General features: G+C 25.2%; 1 protein-coding gene across 2 annotated transcripts in view; it reads right to left on the bottom strand.

Annotated features, from left to right (window-relative positions):
* Positions 1-22,774, bottom strand: part of tkv (thickveins) — a 392,745-nt gene that overhangs the window by 16,370 nt on the left and 353,601 nt on the right. The gene's annotated exons all lie outside the window — the stretch shown is intronic.

Below are 22,774 nucleotides of genomic sequence, written 5' to 3'. Positions count from 1 at the left end.
ACTGTAATGAGTTGAGATAATCAGCAATTAAACGTAATAATTATGGACCACTGGACAAGCGGTTATAGAGGAGTTACAAAGCAAAAACAATGCATAATACTATTGAATGGCTTGCAGTTTAGTGCTAAACTTGGTTATTGAATTAACGGTAAATTTGAAGTTTTAAGCTTCACTGATTTTAATTATGGCCATCATTATTATTTGCTATGCTGTGGCGTGGCTTGACTTGCTTTTGGTTTTTTAGTTTAAAGTTTAATTAACGGCAAAAGAACTTATTTTATTAGTACTACTTTTTTTGTTTTAATAAAATAATGGAAAAAAAGTAAAACATGATTTTAGCAACATGTTGCTAAAGTTTTAAATAATAAAGTTTATCAACATGTTGCTTTAAGGTTGTACCAAAATTTAGGCAAACATTTTTGGATTTCCAAAAAGATCTAGCTTTGAATGAAAATCTAAAACTAGATGACCTCATATAAAGAGTCTTTCAATAGGCACTTCTGAACGTTGACAGTTGATAGCGGTCATTTTATTTTGGCCTAAATGGGATGGTATGAACACTAACGACTTGTGGTTACAACAGGACGACACACATATCGATTTGGGGGCATGGTCATATCATGTGGAGGTCATGTGAACTGGCCACCGATATCGTGCGATTTTATCCATTTAGACATTTTATTGTAGGATTTTCTTAAGTCGCAGGTTTATTCGAATAAGCCACAAAGTCAAATTCAGACTGATTTATGCGCCAGGGTCTTGGAAAATTTGGATATTTTAAATGCGAATTTATTAAAATCAACTTACGTAAAGAATTCATATCGCTTTTCGCAAGGCGTTTGATAAACTTACCTAAAAAGAAAAGAAAAATAAAAAATAAGATTAGTTTTGATCAGAAAATTTAAGAAATATTTATAAACTATAAAATATAAGAACATTTTTTTTAATAATAATTCTGACTAACCTTAGCAACAAGTTGCTGAAACAAATTCTCTATTTAATTGCCATAATTTCAATATAATTTTTAAAAATAATATAAAATTTTACTAATTAATGTGCGTATGAAACAATTTTGGCCTTAGCAACATGTTGCTGAAACATTTTTTACCTAGATTTTATATTATGTTTACAAAAATTTTAAATTTTCTTTTTTAAATAAAGTAATATAAAAAAACTAAGACAATTATATATAAGCAACATGCTGCTAGATTGAATTTTTGAAATAGAATTAAAATATTAAAAAAAAAACTGATCAATTGTTGCTTAACATGGTTAAATATTGCTTGAGAATGTAGCTAGCAACATGTTGCTGAATTAATTTTATATCTAAAATATGTATTTTTGAAATAGAATTAAAATCTTTAAAAGAAGTGATCAATTGTTGCTTAACATGGTTAAATATTGCTTGAGAATGTAGCTAGCAACATGTTGCTGAATAAAGATTAAGAATACAAAATCTTAATTTTAAATTATTGTTTAACAATCAAGGATTCTAGTTCATTATATTGATCATTTGCATGTCCTTTTCAAATACAAGGCTGGCAACATGTTGCTGAAACATTAAGGTTTAATAAAATGGTTTATTTACGATATTTTTTTTAAAATTTAAGTACGTTGCTAAATTGAAAGATAAAAAGTATTGAAAGGCATGTTAAATTTTCTTTACATTTCAAAAATTTAAATTCTGGTGCTTCTCATTCCACAAAAAGACCACTCACGAAGAAGTTGGTGATTGCAGTTTTTCATTTTATATACAATACATACGATTATTTTGTGATAATGATAAGGTTGCTTGGTGGTTTTTTGTTTTTTGTTTATTATTTATTATTGTGTTTTTTTAAATATATAATTTTTTATATGAAAGTGTATAGTAAGTAGTATTTTGTTTTATAAAAAGTAATTGACGCCGTCAATATTTGAAATATGTTGTCGCCAATGCATGACATGTACGTCTTTAATAAATTTGAAATGTGCAACGTGTTTCGTATTAGTATTACAAATATTATTACCACTTTTTTCTATTTCTCTCTCCCTACATCTATTTCAAAAAAAAAAAAACTACATACAATTTCATATTATTTTCATTAAATTCTCAGAGTAATAGAGTGAGACATCAATAACAATTTTGTAGAAAAAAAAAAAAAAAAACTATAGAAAATTATTTCTTCCATAAACTCGTAAATAAACATGTAATGATGTTCGTACGTTGTATGTTTTTTTTGTTAAGTTTTTATTTTTTTAATTCTTATCTTTAATCAAGCATTTCATTACAATCACAAACAAATTTTTTTATTTTTTTCATTAAATAGAAATAGAAACAAAACATTGAATATTTTTTTAAAGTATTTTGCTGTTCATTGCGTTTTTTTTTTCTTTCTATTTTTCATTTTCAACTGGGCTCTGACCACTGCCATCATGTAAATGACTACGTTTTGTATGTTTCCACAATCATGTACAATGATGTGAGCCAGCACACTCCCAAAGGCAAACGAACAAAAAAAAAATAAATTTAAAAAAAACTAAGTAAATTACATTAAATTAATTTCCAAGTTAGTGGCTTTTGAAATTCACTTCCGCCAATTTGTAGGAACGACACAACGCATTATTATCATTAAATTGTATTGGTTTGTAAATTATAATTGAAGATTAATTATTGCAAAATGAAACAGAAAAAAATAAAAACAAAATAGATAGAAGATTAGGGAAGAGAGCGTATAAGTTGGGGGAAGTTGTATATAAAATTCATTTATATTCAAAAGATCAAGAATTTTATTTAAACTAAGTAAGAATTTCAATACAACATTGAAATAGCAACATGTATGAGCAACAAGTTGCCAATCAAATTCCTCATATTATAAAGCTAGCAACATGTATAAATAACCATAAAGCAAAATAAAAAGTTTTCTTTAAATTTAAGATTATTTTAAAAATGTTGCTAAACAAAGTGACTGGCAACATTTTATTAAAGATACATATAACAAAGAAACTACATTGAAAACTATGTTAAACGACAGTTTAAAAATGTTTATATAAAAAATATGTTTCAGCAACAAGTTGCCAAACAGATCCTTAATATTACAAGGATAGCAACATGTTTAAATAACCATGGAATTAAAAATATTCAAAAAACATGTTTCAGCAACAAGTTTCCAAACAAATCCTTTATATACCAAGGCTAGCAACATGTTTAAATAACCATGGAACAAAAATTCTTCAAAAAACATGTTTCAGCAATAAGTTGCCAAGCAAATCCATGGTATTATAAGGCTAGAAACGTGTTTAAATAACCATGGAACAAAAATTCTTAAAAAAAATGTTTCAGCAAGAAGTTGCCAAGCAAATCCTTAATATTACAAGACTAGCAACATGTTTAAATAACCATGAAACAAAATTTCTTCAAATACATGATTCAGCAACAAGTTGCCAAGCAAGTTCATGATATTACAAGGCTTGCAACATGTTTAAAAAACCATGGAACAAAAATACTTCAAAAACATGTTACAGCAACAAATTTCCAAGCAAATCCATAATTATATAAGGCTAGCAAAATGCTTCAATAACAATGGAACAGAAATTCTTTAAAAAACTTATTTCAGCAACAAGTTGAAAAACATATCCATAATATTATAAGCCTAGCAACATGTTTAAATAGCGATGGAACAAACATTCTTCCAAAAACATGTCTCAGCAACAAGCTGTCAAAAAAATCCATAAAATTAGAAGGCTAGCAACATGTTTAAATAACCATGGAATAAAAATTCTTCAACTTTGTTTTAGAATTTAACATTTTAATAGAAGTGTTCAATTTTGATACTGCTGTTAAATATTGTTTGATTATATAGCTGGCAACATGTTATTAAAACAAATTTTGTTCTAAAAAAAAGAATATGTAAAAAATTATGCAAGAATATCTTAATTTTAAAGCATTACTTAAAGGTTTCCAGTTGATTACATGGATCACAATAGCTTGTTATTTTTAAATATAAGGCTAGGAACATGTTGCTGAAACATACAAGGCTTAATAAAAGTATTGCTTTATGATTTAACTATGTAGCAAAATGTAATATTAACAATTTGTTGAGCAACATGTTGCCAAGGTAAACTGTTATATTATAAGGCTAGCAACATATATTTAAATAACCATGCAACAAAAATTAAGTTTTAACAACAATTATACATTTGAAAAGACAAATCCTTATATTGCAATGCCACAAATATTTATTAACTTTTATACAAAATTATTAAAAGAAAAAATGCAAACATATTAAACACGTTTAACTAATAAATTGACGTCAACATATACATTATTAATGAGCTAAAATCCGTATTTTTTTCTCCCCATTTTGTCATAAAATGTTTATTAACAAATTTTCACTAATTTTATAGTTTTTCTCCAAAAAAACAAACCAAATAAATATTATTAATTTTTTATTGTTATTAATTTCGGCTATTGTTTTCGTTTTGCCATTTTTTGCCCAGTTTACGACTGTTTTAATTTTAAGTAGGTGGCTGATTGTTTATTAATTTTTTATATTTTATTATTGTGTTTCTACTTCATGTGGTTTATTACTGCAATAAATGTGTAAAAGCAAAAAACATATTTATTGCTTATATTTTATATAGATTTTTTATTATTAATTAAAAAATAATATTATTATTAAAAGCCTTGTATAGGGAATATTTTTGCTTTTGGTCAAAAGGTGTTAAAATGTTTTGTTTGGTAAAGAAATTTAAATGTTTCTTTTCTTTTTTGCCTTAGCAATTAGAAATATGTATTTAGATTTATTAACTCGTAAAAAAATAATTTACACATATATTTACTAGTATATATTTTTTGGTTTAATAATGGTTGTTAACATCCTGTTATGGGATGGTTTTTACTTGATATTATTTTTAATTAACGCTTGATATTGTCACAGAATTAAGCCTTTGGGAGCCGATGTTTATTTGTATCAGGGAAACATGTTTAGCAACATGAAGCTAAACATAAAATAGCCTCTAAACCATAACATTGTAAAGAAATTTTGTCAGAAAATTTATTATTTAAAAATGTAGCTTTATATAAACAATATATTTTTAATCTTACTTAAATAAAATGTTGCCTTAAATGGTTTATGACAAATTGTTTACTAATACTAAAATACTTTTGACTTAGTATATATACACAAGCCTGGCAACATGTTGCTGAGTTACAAAAGTCAAACGACATCAGAATCATTATTAATTTTAGTTTTATTTGATTAAAAGAAATAAAAATATTTGGCAACATGTTGCCGGTTCTTGTATTATAGTACCCCCAAAGTTAAAAAGCTTTGAATTTTAAGGAACTTTTTAAATTTGATTAATAGTCGTGAAAAATGTTTAGCAACATGTTGCTGCTTTATAAAAATTTAAGATAAAATCTTAAACTATTGAAACACGTATATACAAATTTTAATTAAAATAAAAAAATGTTTAGCAACATGTTACTTGTTCTGGTCTTATCTAAGTATTCCTAAAGTTGCTTGTTAATCTAAGTTTACCCAACATGTAAAGTAAATGTTAACAAAACTTTAACTATTTTGAACATTTTCACAAAAATGTTTGGCAACATGTTGCTTGTTCTTGTCTTATAGTACTCCAACAGAGGTTTGAATGTAAAAGATAAAAAGGTTAAAATTTTTGGGAACATTTTTAATTTGATTAATAGTCGTGAAAAATGTATAGCAACATGTTGCTGCTTTAGAAAAGTTTAAGGTAAAATCTTAAACTATTGAAATATATAAAAATTTTAATTAAAATAAATAAAAAAAATGTTTAGCAACATGTTGCTTGATCTGGACTTATCTAAGTTTCTCAACATGTAATATTAATGTTAACAAAACTTCAACTTTTTTGAACATTTTCACAAAAATGTTTGGCAACATGTTGACGGTTCTTATCTTATAGTACCCCAACAGGAGTTTTTAATGTGAAAGTAAAACGGCTTTGCACTTGTAGGAACACTTTGAATTTGATTAACAGTTGTGAAAAATATTTAGCAACATGTTGCTGTTTTATAAACATTTAAGATAAAATCTTAAATTATTGAAATATATACCAATTTTAATTTTAAAAAAATAAAAAAATGTTTAGCAACATGTTGCTTGTTCTGGTCTTATCTATGTAAACAAAACTTCAACTTTTTGGAACATTTTGAACTTAAATTTGATTAAACGGTAATAAAAATATTTAGCAACATGTTGCTGATTTACAAAAAATCCAAGTATAGACAGATTATTTATTATTTTGCTTTTAGCCAAACAATCTATTTTTATTCTTTATTGTTAAAAAAAAAATGTTGCCTTAAAGGGGTTAATCTACCAACGACAAATTGTTTGTTAATATAGAAATCAATCTAATATTGACGTATTTTAAATTAGTTTCGCTCTTTTTTAAACACAAGTCTTCGAAGGCAGTCACTTTTTAGCATAGAAAAATTAATGTAGGAAAAAATACAATATAAAACAATTTTTTTTTTTATAAATTTTCTTGTTTATAGTCAATAGCTATGGTATATGAAGCATAGAGGTGCTTAACTTTCCAACGGAAGTCTTAATTGAGGATTTATACACTTCTTTTCTATATATTCTTCTATTTTTTCTGTTGTGTTTTGTTCCATACAAACATCATGATGTTTAAGGCGATGAGATGAAATGCTGGCTGAGGAGGTTGATGATGAAGATTATGATGATGATGTGGTGGTGAATGTTTATACATGACTCCTTTATGGTTTTTTGTATAGCCAACATATGTATTGCTGGCTTGTCAGTTCATTCATTCCTTATTTTACGTATAATTTTTTTCTTTTTTCTTTCTTTTTCAACATTTTCATTCATGCCAACAGCCACCTTAAGATGTAAACGTAGCATCATTTGCTGTGGTGTAATACATGCATCATCATTTTTTTTATATTTTATTTTCCTGCTTGTTTTAAGTACTATAAATATGTTTATAGAAATGTATATAACGATTTTTTCTTATAAACATTTTTTTTAGGCTTTCTTATTTAGATTTCGTTTGGCTGTGTGTATCTTTTGGGTGCAGTTAAGACACATTTTGTGGTCTTTGAGAGGAGATACACATTATTTAAAGACAAAACAAAAAAGAAAAGATTTTTGTAAGCAGATTTATGTTTTATATGCAAGACTGTCATATTTCTACTTAATAAAAACGTCACTTAGAATGTGTGGGCTGTAGCAGTATTTTATCTTTTGTCTCTTTCACTGCTCAGATTTTAGTTTATTTTTTTTTTTTTGCAAATGGTTTTATATTTAAGTAAAAAAATTAAGTACAGTGGCTGTCTGAGCTACAAGTAAGCTGGAAAAATTAAGTTAATGGTGCTGGCAACATGTTGTTAATATTCATAATTGAAAATAACAAAAAAAATAATAATACGAGGATTATATAAGTGAAATCAATGCTTTTATAAGAATGTTGCTGACATATTATGTTGCTAGCAACACATTGCAAAATTTTTAAAATACAATTGGCAACATGTTGCAATTTATATTTAAAAAACAAATCTTTAATAATTTTAACCATTTTTTAATGTTAGCAACATGTTGCATAAACAGAATATTACAATTTCTCCATTTAATTCCTATCACAGCTGAGTATCAACAATATAATTCGAAATATAACTTTACCAAGAAAATGTTGCCAGCAACATGTTGAATAATTTCATAAATCCAGCTTTGTTGTTAAAAATTATTTAGAAAGAATGCAACTTTCAAAGAATATTTTAGTAAGACTAAAAATATTAACAAAGTACTTAAAAGTTTAGCAACATTTTGCTGAATAAAACCTGTTAGCAACATGTTGCGTTCACTAAATATTACAATTCCTCCATTTAATTCCTATCACAGCAATGTATCAACAACAGAATTCGAAATATAAATTTTCCGAGAAAATGTTGCCAGCAACATGTTGAAAAATTTCATAAATCCTGCTTTGTTATTAAAAATTATTTAAGAAACAATGCAACTTACAAGAAATATATTGAGATGGATTAAAAATGTTAACAAATTGCTTAAAAGGCTAGCAACATGTTCAAGCAACATATATGAAATAAAAGCTGTTAGCAACATGTTGCATAGACTGAATATTACAATTCCTCCATTTAATTCCTATCACAGCTCAGTATCAACAATAGAATTCGAAATATAAATTTATAAGAAAATGTTGCCAGCAACATGTTGAATAATTTCATAAATCCAGCTTTGTTGTTAAAAATTATTTAAGAAAGAATACAACTTTTAAAAAATATTTTAGTAGGACTAAAAATATTAACAAAGTACTTAAAAGTCTAGCAACATTTTGCATACACTAAATACTACAATTGCTCCATTTAATTCCTATCACAGCAATATATCAACATAATTCGAAATATAAATTTTCCGAGAAAATGTTGCCAGCAACATGTTGAAAAATTTCATAAATCCTGCTTTTTTATTAAAAATTATATAATAAAGAAAGCAAAATATTTTAGGACTAAAAATATTAACAAAGTACTTAAAAGTCTAGCAACATTTTGCTGCATAAAACCTGTTAGCAACATGTTGCATACACTAAATATTACAATTCCTCCATTTAATTCCTATCACAGCAATGTATCAACAATAGAATTCGAAATATAAATTTTCCGAGAAAATGTTGCCAGCAACATGTTGAAAAATTTCATAAATCCTGCTTTGTTATTAAAAATTATTTAAGAAACAATGCAACTTACAAGAAATATATTGAGATGGATTAAAAATGTTAACAAATTGCTTAAAAGGCTAGCAACATGTTCAAGCAACATATATGAAATAAAAGCTGTTAGCAACATGTTTCATAGACTGAATATTACAATTCCTACATTTAATTCCTATTACAGCACTGTATCTACAATAGAATTTGAAATAATAATTTTCCGAGAAAATGTTGCCAGCAACATGTTGAATAATTTCATAAATCCTGCTTTGTTATTAAACTTTATGTAATAAAGAAAGCAACTTTCACAAAATATTTTAGTAGGACTAAAATGTTAACAAATTAATTAAAAGGGTACCAACATGTTGCAGCAACATAAATGAAATAAACGATTAATGTAGTTAAACCTTAAACCTGTTAGCAACATGTTGCCTAAACTGAATATTACAATTCTTACATTTTATTCCTAACACAGCACTGTAGCTCCAATAGAATTTGAAATATTTTTTTAAAATTTTTTCATAAGAAAAAAAATCTATTTTTATGAATTCCTTGCACAAAAGCCAATTGTTTTTAATAGCAAAAATTTTGCAAAGTTTTTATGTTTATATATATGACACCATTTGAATAGTTTTGTTCTCTAAGCATTCATACATACATTCAGTCTTTCTATTCTATTTAACATCATACTACACTTCCGTTTTAAGGTGCAGCTAAATTTATCACATTTTTTTTTTATTTATTTTTGCACACAAATTTACAAGAATTTTTATATGTACTTTTAAACAAAAAATTCTTAGAATTTACATTATAAAAAAAGGAATTTTGTTAAATCCCCACACAAAAAATACCTTTAAGTAAATGATATGTTAGAAAATTGAGGGCCTGCTTTTTATTTCTCTCGAATACTTGATGTTATACAGTAATTATTAAACAATTAATTGCAATTAAAGTGCAAATATTTTTATGTGTCTAATGTCATAGAAATCGTGTTTGGTAGAAGGTAATAATTAATTATTATTTTTTATAAATGTTTTAATAAAATAGCCGACAAAATTGTTTCTGACTTGTTGAACTTTGTTGAAAAATTATAAATTATTAAAAAAATTACTTTGGAAGTGTCTTAGCTATCATAATAAATAATTAATTTGAAAAAAAAAAAATTGCACGACAACAAAGACTTTGTAGTTAGGTGAGTTGGAAAATTTATTGGAATTAAATATTGTTACGTATAAGTAAACATTTATTCTCAACTTAACACAAAATTCGATGATTAAAAATTGTTCAGCAAAAATTCTTGAGTCTTAGCAACATGTTGCTCAACTAAGAAAGCCGTTTGCCTTTAGGCTTTAAACATCACACTATTTTACTTCATTTGTTTTGGACGTTTTTATAACAAAATCTGTGTAAAATGTTTAAACAACATGTTGCTAAGACAATTTTTTAAAAGAGCTAAAGGTCAAGAAATTTGTGTCAAAATTCATATTGAAAACAATCAATGAAGAAATTGTGGTGTATAGTTAAAAAGTATAATCGTTAATTGTTAAAGCAACATGTTGCTAAGACAATTTCTTTAAAGCACTAAACCATAGACAACAACTAGATAGGAAACTGAGAGCCAAAAACCTAAGTCTGTTGTCAAAAACCTAATTCATGAGAATGTATTGCATGTATTTTGTTATTGTATCACCCGTATGTGTGAAAAGAGAGTAATTTTTCCATATATATTACTCTCTCCTTCCGTTCTATGTGTTTATTCTATGCACTAAACGAAGGAGGGTTTTTGTACAGTTATATTAAGATACTTGGGGATTTTTAATGATTTGCTTCTTTTAATTTGAAGGAAATTTTATTTAATTTGCTTTTTAATGTTTCTACAAAATTTATGTAAAATGTTTCAACAAATCGTTTTCAAAAGTAATCGTAAATTGTTAAAGCAATATGTTGCTAAGACAATTTCTTTAAAGCGCTAAATGCAGGAGGGGTTTTGTATAGTTGTATTAAGATAATTTCGAATTTTTAATGATTTTATAACTTCTTTTAATTTGATGGCATTTTTATTTAATTTGTTTTGAATGTTTCTACAAAATTCCTTTAAAATGTTTAAGCAACATGTTGCTAAGACAATTTCATAAAAAAATTAGATGTCTGTTAGATTTTATATGAAATAGATTCAATTAAACTTTTGTGGAATTTATTCTTTAAACTCTTCATAAAATGTTTAAGCAACATGTTGCTAGACAATTTCTTTAAATGGGGGAGGGTTTTTGTAAAGATACTTGTGGATACTTTGCTTCTTTTAATTTAAACGAAATTTTATTTAATTTGTTTTGAATGTTTCTACAAAATGTCTGTCAAATGTTTAAGCAACATGTTGCTAAGACAATTTCCGTTTAAGTCTAATTTACCATGCTATGTTTACATTCTTGAGAATTTGTAAAGATTTCATTTGTATTAAAGAATTTTGTTAAGAATTTTTTATACATTTACATTCTAACTCTAAATATGCCCACTGTTTTGCTGCTTTCATAAACATGATTCATTAACTATTCTTACAAATTGTCTACCAACAACACAAAACGTCTTGACCAAATAATTATTATTTTTATCGCTTTGTTTATCAACAAAAAAACCACAACAAAAATACATTTTAAAAATACACAATAAATGTTAAATTTATATACAAAAAAGTGAATTTTGTCTTGATCTTGTACGCGTACGTACGTACATTTGATTCATTAAACAAATTTGGCCAATTTCTAAAAAGAGTGTAGGATGAAACCAAATAGATAAAACAGTCAGATATTAGATACAAGAATTTAAACAAATAAATATATATTGTAGTAGCAAGCATGACGTCTGGAACAAAAAGAAAATTAGATATTTCAATTGTTAGGCCAGAAAAGCAGACAATGAACGAGCACATGACTTCATTTAAATGACGTCTTAAAAGAAAATGTTTTGATTTTTTCTAGTGATTTAAATTAGTATTTCTGTTTTTAAAGAAAGAAATATAAATAATTACATGTGGGTGCTGCTGGCTTTAATATGTTGAACTTTTAAAGTGGGTGTAAAAACACGCACTTTTGTTGGTAAACACTTTAAATGCGGATATTTTATCACTGTGATATTTTGTCCAAATACTTTTTAAATGCTGAAAAAAGTAATAATTTTCATATTTTTTATGTTTAACATAAATTTTAACAAAATTATGGCCTGTTGGCTTTTCATTTTAAGATTTATTTCCTTTAATAAAATTGTTGTTTTTGGAAAATATTAAAAGTAAAAAATTTCAAAATTATAGTTTTTCCTAAAATATTTGACATGATAAACTATAAATTGTTTTAAATAGCAAATGTTGTTATTTTTCTTATTTTTTTTTTTTTCATAAAAGAATTTTAATAATTTTTTAATCTTTTTGTGGGCGTTTGTTATTTTTGCTTTGGTTTTGTGTTTTTTTTTTGTCGGTTTGTATATAGAAATTTAAAATAATTAGAAACTGTATGGCAAAAATATAAATTACGCTTAACTTAACAAATAAAAGGTGTTACTGTTATTATTACAGACATACATTCATATGGTAATATTGCATATTGTTAAATCAATTCTTAACAAAATTCCTAATGGTAGCTGTAAAATGTCTTAAAACATTTATGGGCTGAAACCGTATTGCAATGTTTTATTTATTTTTATTTTTTGACAAATAATGTGTTTAAAAACGTGAGTATGCTATTAGTTTGCAGGTGTTTAAGGAAAATGTTAATTTCAATAAGATTTAATAAAAAAATAGAATATATTACTCAGCAACATGTTCCTAAACAAGTTGCAAACATTAATACATTAGTTTGATAAACAAATACAAAATTTTTCAATACAATTTGTAAAAAAAATGTCATACATGTTGCAGCAACATTAATGTGATGTTGCAATATGTTGCTAAAAAACTCTTAATATCAAATGAAGGCATTTTTAATTTAAAGTTTATTTGTATAAGCAAATAAGACGGTTTTCTTAATTTGAATGTTTCTGCAACATGTTGCTAAAAGACTACATTAAATTTTTTCTTGACAACATGTTTCTAAGCTAATATTATTCTCAAATGAAGGCATTATGAGCAAATTACACGGTTTTCTTTATTTTTATGTTTCTGCAACATGTTGCTAAACCAATTTCTCTGTTAATGTAGACATTTTGAATTTAAAACTTATATTTTTGTTTTTATGAGTTTTTCATAAATAAATGTGTAGTTTTTCTTATTTTGTATCTTACTGCAACATGTTGCTAAAGCAATTACTCTCTTATATGTCGATATTTTGAATTTAAAACTTATACTTTCAAATGTGTCGATTTTCTTAACTTTCATGTTGCGGCAACATGTTGCTAAACCATTTTCACCCTCAAATGTATCAATTTTGAATCTAAAGCGTATATTTTTGTTCTTTATAAGCTTTATATAAATAAATGTGTCGTGTTACTTAATTTTCATAATGTTTCTAAACCATTTATACTCTCAAATGTAGAAATTTTGAATTTAAAACTTATATTTTTACCCTTTATAAGCTTTACATAAATTAATTTGGAAATTTTTTTAGTTTCATGTTGCTGCAACATGTTTCTAAGCCATTCCTATGTACAAATGAAAATATTTTCTACTTGAAGCTTATAGTTTTGTCCTTTATAAGCTTTTCATAATAAATGTGACATTTTTCTTATATTTCATGTTGCTGCAACATGTTGCTAAGTCATTCCTATGTACAAATAAGGCATTTTTTAGTTGAATCTCAAAGTTTTATTCTTTATAAACTTTTCATAAACAAAAGTAACAATTTTATTGAGCAGCATGTTGCTGCAACATGTTGATAAACTATTCAAACCCTCAAAAGTAGACATTTTGAATTTAAAGCTTATATTTGTTATCTTTATAAGCTTTTAATAATACAAATTTAACAATTTTGTTGCTGCAACATGTTGCTAAACTATTCACACGCTCAAATGTAGGGATTTTCAATTTAAAGCTTATATTTTTAGTCTTATTTCATAAACAAATGTGTAATTTTTCATAGCTTGAATGTTGCAGCAACATTTGCTTTCATTTCATGTGACATTTTTCTTTTTTTCATAGTTTTTGCAACATTTGCTTTCATACATTTTAAACATTTTTAAAACAACTGTTTACAATAACATTACCATACAATTTTTGTTATCTGTGAATATTTTTCATTTAACAAAAAATAATTTACATTCCTATTCATGTATCGACGGCAAAAGTAAGTAAGAAAGGAATAAAAAAAAATAAAACAGCACACATAAAAACCAGCTCTTTTAAGTCTTGTTTTTTCATATAAAATGAATGAAATAAAATGAATAAAGAAAAAAATCTTAACACAAGTTTTACTACCAGACAAGCTGTCTGTTCAAAAGCGCCCACTAACATTTTTTTCAACAGTTAATAGCAGTGCAGAATATATATATAAAAATAAAATCCCAGAATAAAGCATGTTTAACTAAGAAAAGAAGTAAGAAAAAATAAATAATAAACATTAAATTAAATGGAAAGGAAATAAATTAAATATGATAGACACATGTTAAATTGCTTTAAATACAAACATATGTGCAAAATGTTTCTTTATTACTTAAGAAATATTTAAGAATTTTTTTTGGTTTTTTGGAAAACAAATCTTAATAATTCAAATTGAACTCCCTAGCAAACAAGTTCATAAAACAAGCCAATGTTTAAATTATTTAAACCACCACAATTTAATTGAGTTGAATGCTAGCAGCGTTATTTAAATTATTGTATAAAAAAAATATTTGTATTTGCATGTAGTTGGAAAAATTATGGAAATTTGCATATTGGTTTAAAAAAAAAATCTTTTATAAATATTTAAAGGCGGCTTTATTAAACTTAACATTAATGAATTGTAAATGTGTTTAATTTAAAATAAACATTAATCAAAAATTTCATCAGCATTTAATTTAAATTGAAAAGTGGTTTTAATTGAAACTTAGTGTATGAAAACATTGAAACAGCACTGTAATTTGTAGAAACCGGCCGAATATATGGTCTCAGATTATGCCTGACATCAGTATTCGCAAATTAAAATAGTTTTTAAATATTTAAAATAGTACTTTTTTGAAGTATTTAAATTAGTACTTTTTTAAACAACTTCAATTATTACTCTTTTAATGAATTAAAATAGTACTAATTTAAGTCCTTTAAGAAAGAACCATAGTACAAAGAAAATAGTACATTTGAAAATAGTATGTACATCTTAAGTACATCCTTTCTAAAATGTACTTAAAATAATACTTTTTGAAGTATTTAAAATAGTACTTTTTTAAAGTATTTAAATAGTACTTTTTTAAAGTACTTCAATTATTACTCTTTTAATGAATTAAAATAGTACTAATTTAAGTAAGAACTTTTTAAAGTATTTAAAATAGTACTTTTTTAAAGTATTTAAAATAGTACTTTTTTAAAGTATTTAAAATAGTACTTTTTTAAAGTATTTAAAATAGTACTTTTTTAAAGTATTTAAAATAGTACTTTTTTGAAGTATTTAAAATAGTACTTTTTTAAAGTATTTAAAATAGTACTTTTTTAAAGTACTTAAAATAGTACCTTTTTAAAGTGCTTAAAATAGTACCTTTTTAAAGTGCTTAAAATAGTAATTTTTTGAAGTATTTAAAATAGTACTTTTTTAAAGTACTTAAAATAGTACTTTTTTGAAGTATTTAAAATAGTACTTTTTTGAAGTTTAAAAAATTACCTTTTTTAAAGTATTTAAAATAGTACTTTTTTAAAGTATTTAAAATAGTATGTACTTTTTTAAAGTACTTCAATTATTACTATTTTAATGAATTAAAATGGTACTAATTTAAGTCCTTTAAGAAGAACCATAGTACATTTGAAGTACTTTGAAAAAAGTATTTCTAAAATGTACTTAAAATAGTACTTTTTTAAAGTATCTAAAATGCCTAAAATAGTAGTTTTTTGAAGTAATTTAAATTGTATTTTTGTGAAAAATACTAAAATAATATATTTTTGAATAGTAGAACATATGCTGTAGGAATTATTTTAAACCCAACTGTTTATATTAAACCTTGTACTACAACCAACTCATCAGTTGTTAAAAAGTTATATTCAAATCAAAATGTAAATGTAAATTTAATAAGAAAAATATTTACTTTTCAAAAACAGCCTTATATAATAAAAACAAATATAATGTGTAGGATTTTCTTAATAAAACTTTAGTTGGATTTTAAATAAAACTTATCTGTTTTATTAATATTATTTTTTTTACAAAAAATACGAAAAAAATTTAATTAAAAGCCTTTATAAATAAAAAAACCCAAGAAACCAACTAAATAAAATCTTGACATTTTTAATGTTTTAAAAGTGTAGATAAGATGCTTGTTTAACAAACTAAACAAATTATTAAAATACGTGTTAAAAATCTACAAAAAACTGAAAATAAAAATACATTTTAGTTATAAACAAAACACTTGTGCTTTTAAAAAAACTGGTTAATTTTCAGATATTTTTAAGCAACTAAAACATATTAAAGGATGTAAATTTTATGTAGGCGTTGTTAACTTTAGTTCAAGCTACAACATGTGTTCAACAGTCAGCTGTCTGTCAGTCAGTCAGCTATTTTTCAACACAACCGTGCAGTGTTGAAATATACATTTGCAAAAAGAAGGTTTTTTTTTTGAAGTTGTTTGCAAATGTTTCTAATCAAAATATGGTTTTCTCATGAGATAAATGTTTGGCTTTTAGTTTGAGCGTAATTGCAATAAAACCTGCGATAATTTCTTTAATGCAAACATTTAATCAACCGGCTGTCATAAGTTTATTACAGCCAGTAGCAATATATTTATGTCATTATTTGACTAAGACATGTTGTTGTTTAGTATGTATACGTTTTGAAATGTTAATTTTTAGTTAATTTAATTTAAAAAAACAAAATTTACATAACTAATTGTGGGTTAAAGTAAATGGAAAATTGTTTGAGAAATATAAACATTTATGGGAAACAAATTTATATAGAAATCTAATAGTTTAAGTTCGGAACTATAGTTATAAAGATGTATTAGGTTTCCAAGAAGACAAGTTTTGTAAACAATATTGAATTCCAAGAACATATATTTCTAAATAATGTTTTAATTTAAACCAATATTTTTATTGAAAAAAGCAAATTTCTGGATACAAACAAATCTCTAATTTAGGTTTTTTGAAAACAAGCTAAGATTTTATCTGCTCTCATATAGTACTCTGTCTATAACCTCCAGATTTATACCCAGGTTGCCAGTCAGTATTGAAAAATCGTTTTGATTTTCGTGCTAAAACCTTTCAACAGTAAAACTATTGGCATCTGGAGCAATTTGTCTTGCAGACATTTGTAAACAATTAACTTACGTAAATATTTCATATCGCTTTTTGTAAGACGTTTGATCAACTTACCTAAAAAGAGAAGAAAAATAAAAATTTGATTAGTTATGTTCATAAATATTAAATTTTAATTAAAAAAAACAAAATATTTTGGTACTTTCATTAGTTTGGCAGTATTATCACTTGCAATGTTTTTATTAACGCTAAACTGTCAGCTGTCAAACTGTTTTATTTTTGGTTGGCAACATTTTGCTACAAAAATGACGGCAAATTCAAATTATGCGTGAGAGACTATGGGACCTGTGTTATAATAGAGTGTTAGAACTGTATCAAAATTAGGACTGTATAAAGAACTGATATTGAAGTTATGACTGTAAAAATATATACGATTAAAGCCAAATTAGGACTGTATAAACCTCCATTATTGAAGCTTAATTAGGACTGTATAAAGAACTGAGATTGAAGTTAAATTATGACTGTATAGAGATCGCAGATTGTAGCTTAATTAGGTTTGTACAGATATCTAAGATTATAGACGCTAAATTAGGACTGTATAAACCCTTAGATTGACCAAATTAATAAATTAGGACTGTATAACGAAGTCAAATTAGGATTGTATAACGAAATGAATAATGAAGTTTATTTATGGTGGTAGCTAAATTATTTTAATTTATTTCAATTGAATTTACGATTAAAGAAGCAAAATTAGGACTGTATAAAGACCTGAGATTGAAGTTAAATTATGATTACAGCTGAATTAGGACTGTACAAATATCTACGATTAAAGAAGCTAAATTAGGACAGTATAATGAAGTTAAATTAGGACTGTATAAAAACCTGAGATTGAAGTGAAATTATGATTGTAGCTAAATTTGGACTGTACAAAGACCTGAGATTGCAATTAAATTATGATTGTAGCTAAATGAGGACTGTAAAAATATTTACGATTAAAAAAGCTAAATTAGGACTGTAGAAACCACTGAAATTGAAGATAAATTATGATTGTTGCTAAATTTGGACTGTATAAAGACCTGAGATTGAAATTAAATTATGATTGTAGCTAAATGAGGACTGTAAAAATATTTACTATTAAAAAAGCTAAATTAGGACTGTATAAAGACCTGAGATTGAAGATAAATTATGTTTGTAGCTAAATTTGGACTGTATAAAGTCCTGAAATTAAAATTAAATTATGATTGTAGCTAAATTAGGACTGTAAAAATATTTACGATTAAAAAAGCTAAATTAGGACTGTATAAAGACCTGAGATTGAACTTAATGATCGCTGATTGTAGCTAAATTAGGAATGTACAAATATCTACGATTAAAGAAGCTAAATTAGGACTGTAGAAAGACCTGATATTGAAGTTAAATTATGACTGTAAAAATATCGTCGATTGTAGCTAAATTAAGACTGTATGAAACAAAACAAGTAAGAGAGCTATATTCGGTTGTGCTGAATATTATATATCCTTCAGCAAATTATACTTCTAAATAAAATTTTTAAATATTTTTAGGTAAACAAAAAATTTTTTTTCCCAAAATTGTTTTTTTTTCCATTTTTTGGAAAATTTTTTTTTCGTTTTTTTTTAAATAAAAAAAATATTTTTTTTGTTTTTTAATTTTTTGGAATATTTAGCGAAAAAAAACTTTTGGTTAAAAAAAAATTCGGGTTAAAAAATATTGTTTGATTTTTACCCATTGTCTATATTATTGACTTAGTAATCCAGATATAGGTCAAAAATAGGTAAAAAATCTAGGTTGTCCTGGTTTTTTCCTTATATCTCAGCCATTTGTGGACCGATTTTCTCGATTTTAAATAGCAACCGAGTCGAAAGAATTCCGGAGATATTGATGTATGAATCGTGTATGTAAGTTATTTGAGGGCTTCGGAAAGTTGATTTCAACAGACAGACAGACGGGCATGGTTTAATCGACTCCGCTATCTATAAGGATCCAGAATATATATACTTTATAGGGTCGGAATTAGAACTGTATAATAAAAATCTACGATTGAAGCTAAACTAGGTCTGTAGAAAGATCTACTATTAAAGCTAAATTGGGAGTATATAAACAAACTTAAATTTAATGTAAATTTGTACTATATAAATATCCCCGATAGAGGCTATGACTTTCTCTGTTGTATCCTGACCAACTATTTATTGAGATTTTTCTTTCTTCGTTGACATTCGTGTGGCTTACAGGTAAATAACCGATCATTTCAACCACTGAATTTTATCTGAAATATTAAACGAACGTAACAAAAGCAAATAATAAAATGCCTTAAATTTTGGTTATTTCAAACTTTACATTGTCTACCATTTCCAATAACTTATTAATAACTAATAAATCTTTTTTTTTTAAATCTGCTCTTGATAGCTATTAATTAAGAGATTATTATCAATATTTTCTAAACATCTTATTTGTTAATTTAGCTGAAAAGCTTTAAAAACGACTTAGTTCTCTTTTCAAAAAAAAAAACATTTATTAATTGGTGGAAAAACATCAAAAGACTTTAATAAATACCTTATCATTTCAATAAAAATCTAATAAATTTTAGTTCATTTAAAGCTTAAACTAAGTTTTCTAAAGAAACGCCCCCATTTGAAAACAAAATTTCAAAAACCTGTAATAAAACACAGTTTTATATGCAAATTAATGCAAAAACCAGGCAAATTGAATGCTTTTTTTGAAAAAAAAAAACAGCTGAAAACAAAACACTTAAAACTTCTTAACGAATAATAAGCCAGCATTTTGTTAACAATTAAATTAAATTTGCATAACAAAACAAAAATTAAAAACTTGAACAATTTTTTGGTTTTTTGAGTTTTGAAAAAAACACTAACATGTTTAGCAAACCACCAATAAGATTGAAATATGATGATCAAAAAAACAACAATAGCCATCTTAATAAACTCTATATAGTAGATATTTTAATGTGATATTTTTCGCCTTAAAATATAATATAAAATTAATGAATGAATGAATTTCTTTAAAGCGAAAATAAATTATCATATTAATTTGTTTAATAAAGTTTAAACTGTATTTTTTAATGAATTTTGAACTAAAACCGGATGCAATTTATGTTTAATTTAAAAAAAGACTCCATTTTAAATTTAATATTGTATATTTTTTAAATAATTTAACTGGGATTTTCCCAAAGTAATAATTTTAAAAAAAACAAAAAAAACAAAATAACGTTTAAATAAATAAAAACAAATTAACAGGAAATTGTTGTTAGACAGCCGAAGTAGAAGAACTGAAAAAATAACCCAAAAAAACTAATTTAAAATGTAAATTCTTTCAAGTAGCGTTGTTTGGTTGTAGTGTCTTCATAACACCTACTACGTTTGGTAACAAAAAACCTTTTAACTTCAACAAACTTGGGCAAAACGTTAAACCACTTGGTGTAATCTAGAGTTTCATAACATTATTATTATTGTATTATATTGTTTTTATAATGAGCTTTACAGTCTAAGAGCGTGTGTGAGTGTCTTCCAAGATAAAAAAGCTTTTGAAAGCGTGGGTTTATTTTTTTTTATGGCCACTTTTGTTTAATGTTTAATATTGTGGCTAAGTGCTAAAGTTTTATTAACTTACACATTTGACTGTTAACGCTTTAAGTTCGCTTAAGAAATCAAAACTCAACGGCTAATCAATCAGCTAACACTACAACTATGATCTCTTTTTGCTCTCTTGTTTAAAATTATGAGTTTACATCAGTGATTGGCTTTTATAGCCGTTAGGGCGCGAACATGATCGGTTATTAACCTGTAAACGTCACGAATATCAACGAAGAAAACAGAGAAAGTCCTAGTTTCCATCAGGGATCTTTATACAGTCCTAATTTAACTTCAATGTTAGTTTCTTTATAGAATCCTATTTTTTTTTTGTAATTCTGCTTAATATTTCAAATTTCGTTTGTTACAAATCCGGGTTCAAAGTTCTTGTTATTTTGGATTAAAATTCAATTTAAATTTAAAGGTCTTTGTTTTCAATTTTATCCAAACTATCAAAATGATAGTTGATTAGAATTTTTGTTTGGGTTTGTTTTTTAACTCTGTTAATCCATATGTAATCTCAGCTTAGAAACTTGTTTTCATTTTTATTTGTGTAAACTATTATGACTTTATTTATATTATTACCTGGTTTTTACATAATTTTTTCTTGAATAAATTTAAATGTTTAAACACAAGTTTGTTGGATTTACAAAAATCGAAAAAAATAACACGATTTTGTTTATAAATTAAATATGAATTTTCCATTTTTTCAACTTTTTTAACAAAGAAATCAAAATAGTGAAGCAAAAAATGCTGGAAAAAAATGATTATAAAACAAATTAAATGAAACCTACGCATTTTATTATTTCAAAAAAAAAAAAACTTTTTCCGCTGTGCTGTTGTCAGCTTTAAAGGTACTTGAATTTTGTATTAAAAAAAAGAAACACCTTTACACTTCATAAATAATTTTTATAGACTGTTAAGAAAGACTACTCTTTTTTACAGTTTTTGCTTTTTACATAAATATTATTTTAGTGTTACAATATCTAAATATGGCTTTTTATATATAAAAAACATAAATAAATGAAATAATAAAAATTAGACTGAACATACGGGCCTGTCATAATTTAGTTGATAAGACTTGATGTTGTTATTGTTGGTTTTCAGACTCATTGGCAGACTGAGCTCATATCTAAAATAGAAAGACACACATACAAACAACCAGAAAACCCTCGTATCGCTTGGATTTGAAAACATAAAAGAAAATATTGAAAACTTTGTTTTATAGGTCGTTTATAAACTAAACAAAATTATAAAAATAATAATAATAAAACTGCATTTTAATGCATTTTCTATATACATACACACACATTTATGTTCATTTATAGATAGTGGGGGCTATATGTAAAAGAGTATTTATTTATATTTGTTTAATTATCTATTGGAAAAAGTAAATAAAACGCACCTTTTTTGGGAAAATTATAGAAAAAAAAGCAGACAGGGTGCGTTTGTATTTTTTTTGGAAATACAGCTAGTTTTTGTGAGAAATTTATTGAATACAATTTTCAATTAAAAACAATTCAGGTTTTTCAAAACAATTGTATTATTTCTATCTGCTAGATAATAAGTTATTAAATAGTGGGAATTTTCACGACTTTGCTGTCTTTTCAGCTGCTTTTATATTCAAATTTTGACACCCCATGACTTTTGTTTATATTTGGTCAAATGTCAGCAGAATAATATCAGGAAGTTGTCATTACACTAGAGAAAGCAGCTTTCAATTACGACAATATTACAATGATTTTGGATAAAATTTTGAAGGGATTCACCAGAAATGTTTACTGTAAAATATGAAAAGCTAGAAAAAACTATTTTTTTTGATGAATTCAGGTTAAAAGTACTTTTAAAAGTACATATTTAAAAAAAGTACTTTCTTTGAAAAAAGTACTTAAAAAACACTTTTATTTTAAAAAGTACTTTTATTTTAAAATGTACTTTTATTACAAAAAAAATATTTTCAATTTTATTGTAATAAGTACTTTTATTGAAAAAAGTACTTTTATTGTAAAAAGTATTTTATTGAAAAAAGTACTTTTATTATAAAAATTACATTAATTGCAAAAAGTACTTTTATTGAAAAAAGTACTTTGATTGTAAAAAGTATTTTATT

This window comes from Calliphora vicina, chromosome 2 (assembly GCF_958450345.1).
Source record: "Calliphora vicina chromosome 2, idCalVici1.1, whole genome shotgun sequence".
NCBI classification, from domain to species: domain Eukaryota; kingdom Metazoa; phylum Arthropoda; class Insecta; order Diptera; family Calliphoridae; genus Calliphora; species Calliphora vicina.
Note: the sequence above shows the minus strand (reverse complement) of the source record. Positions and strands in the feature narration are given on the sequence as shown.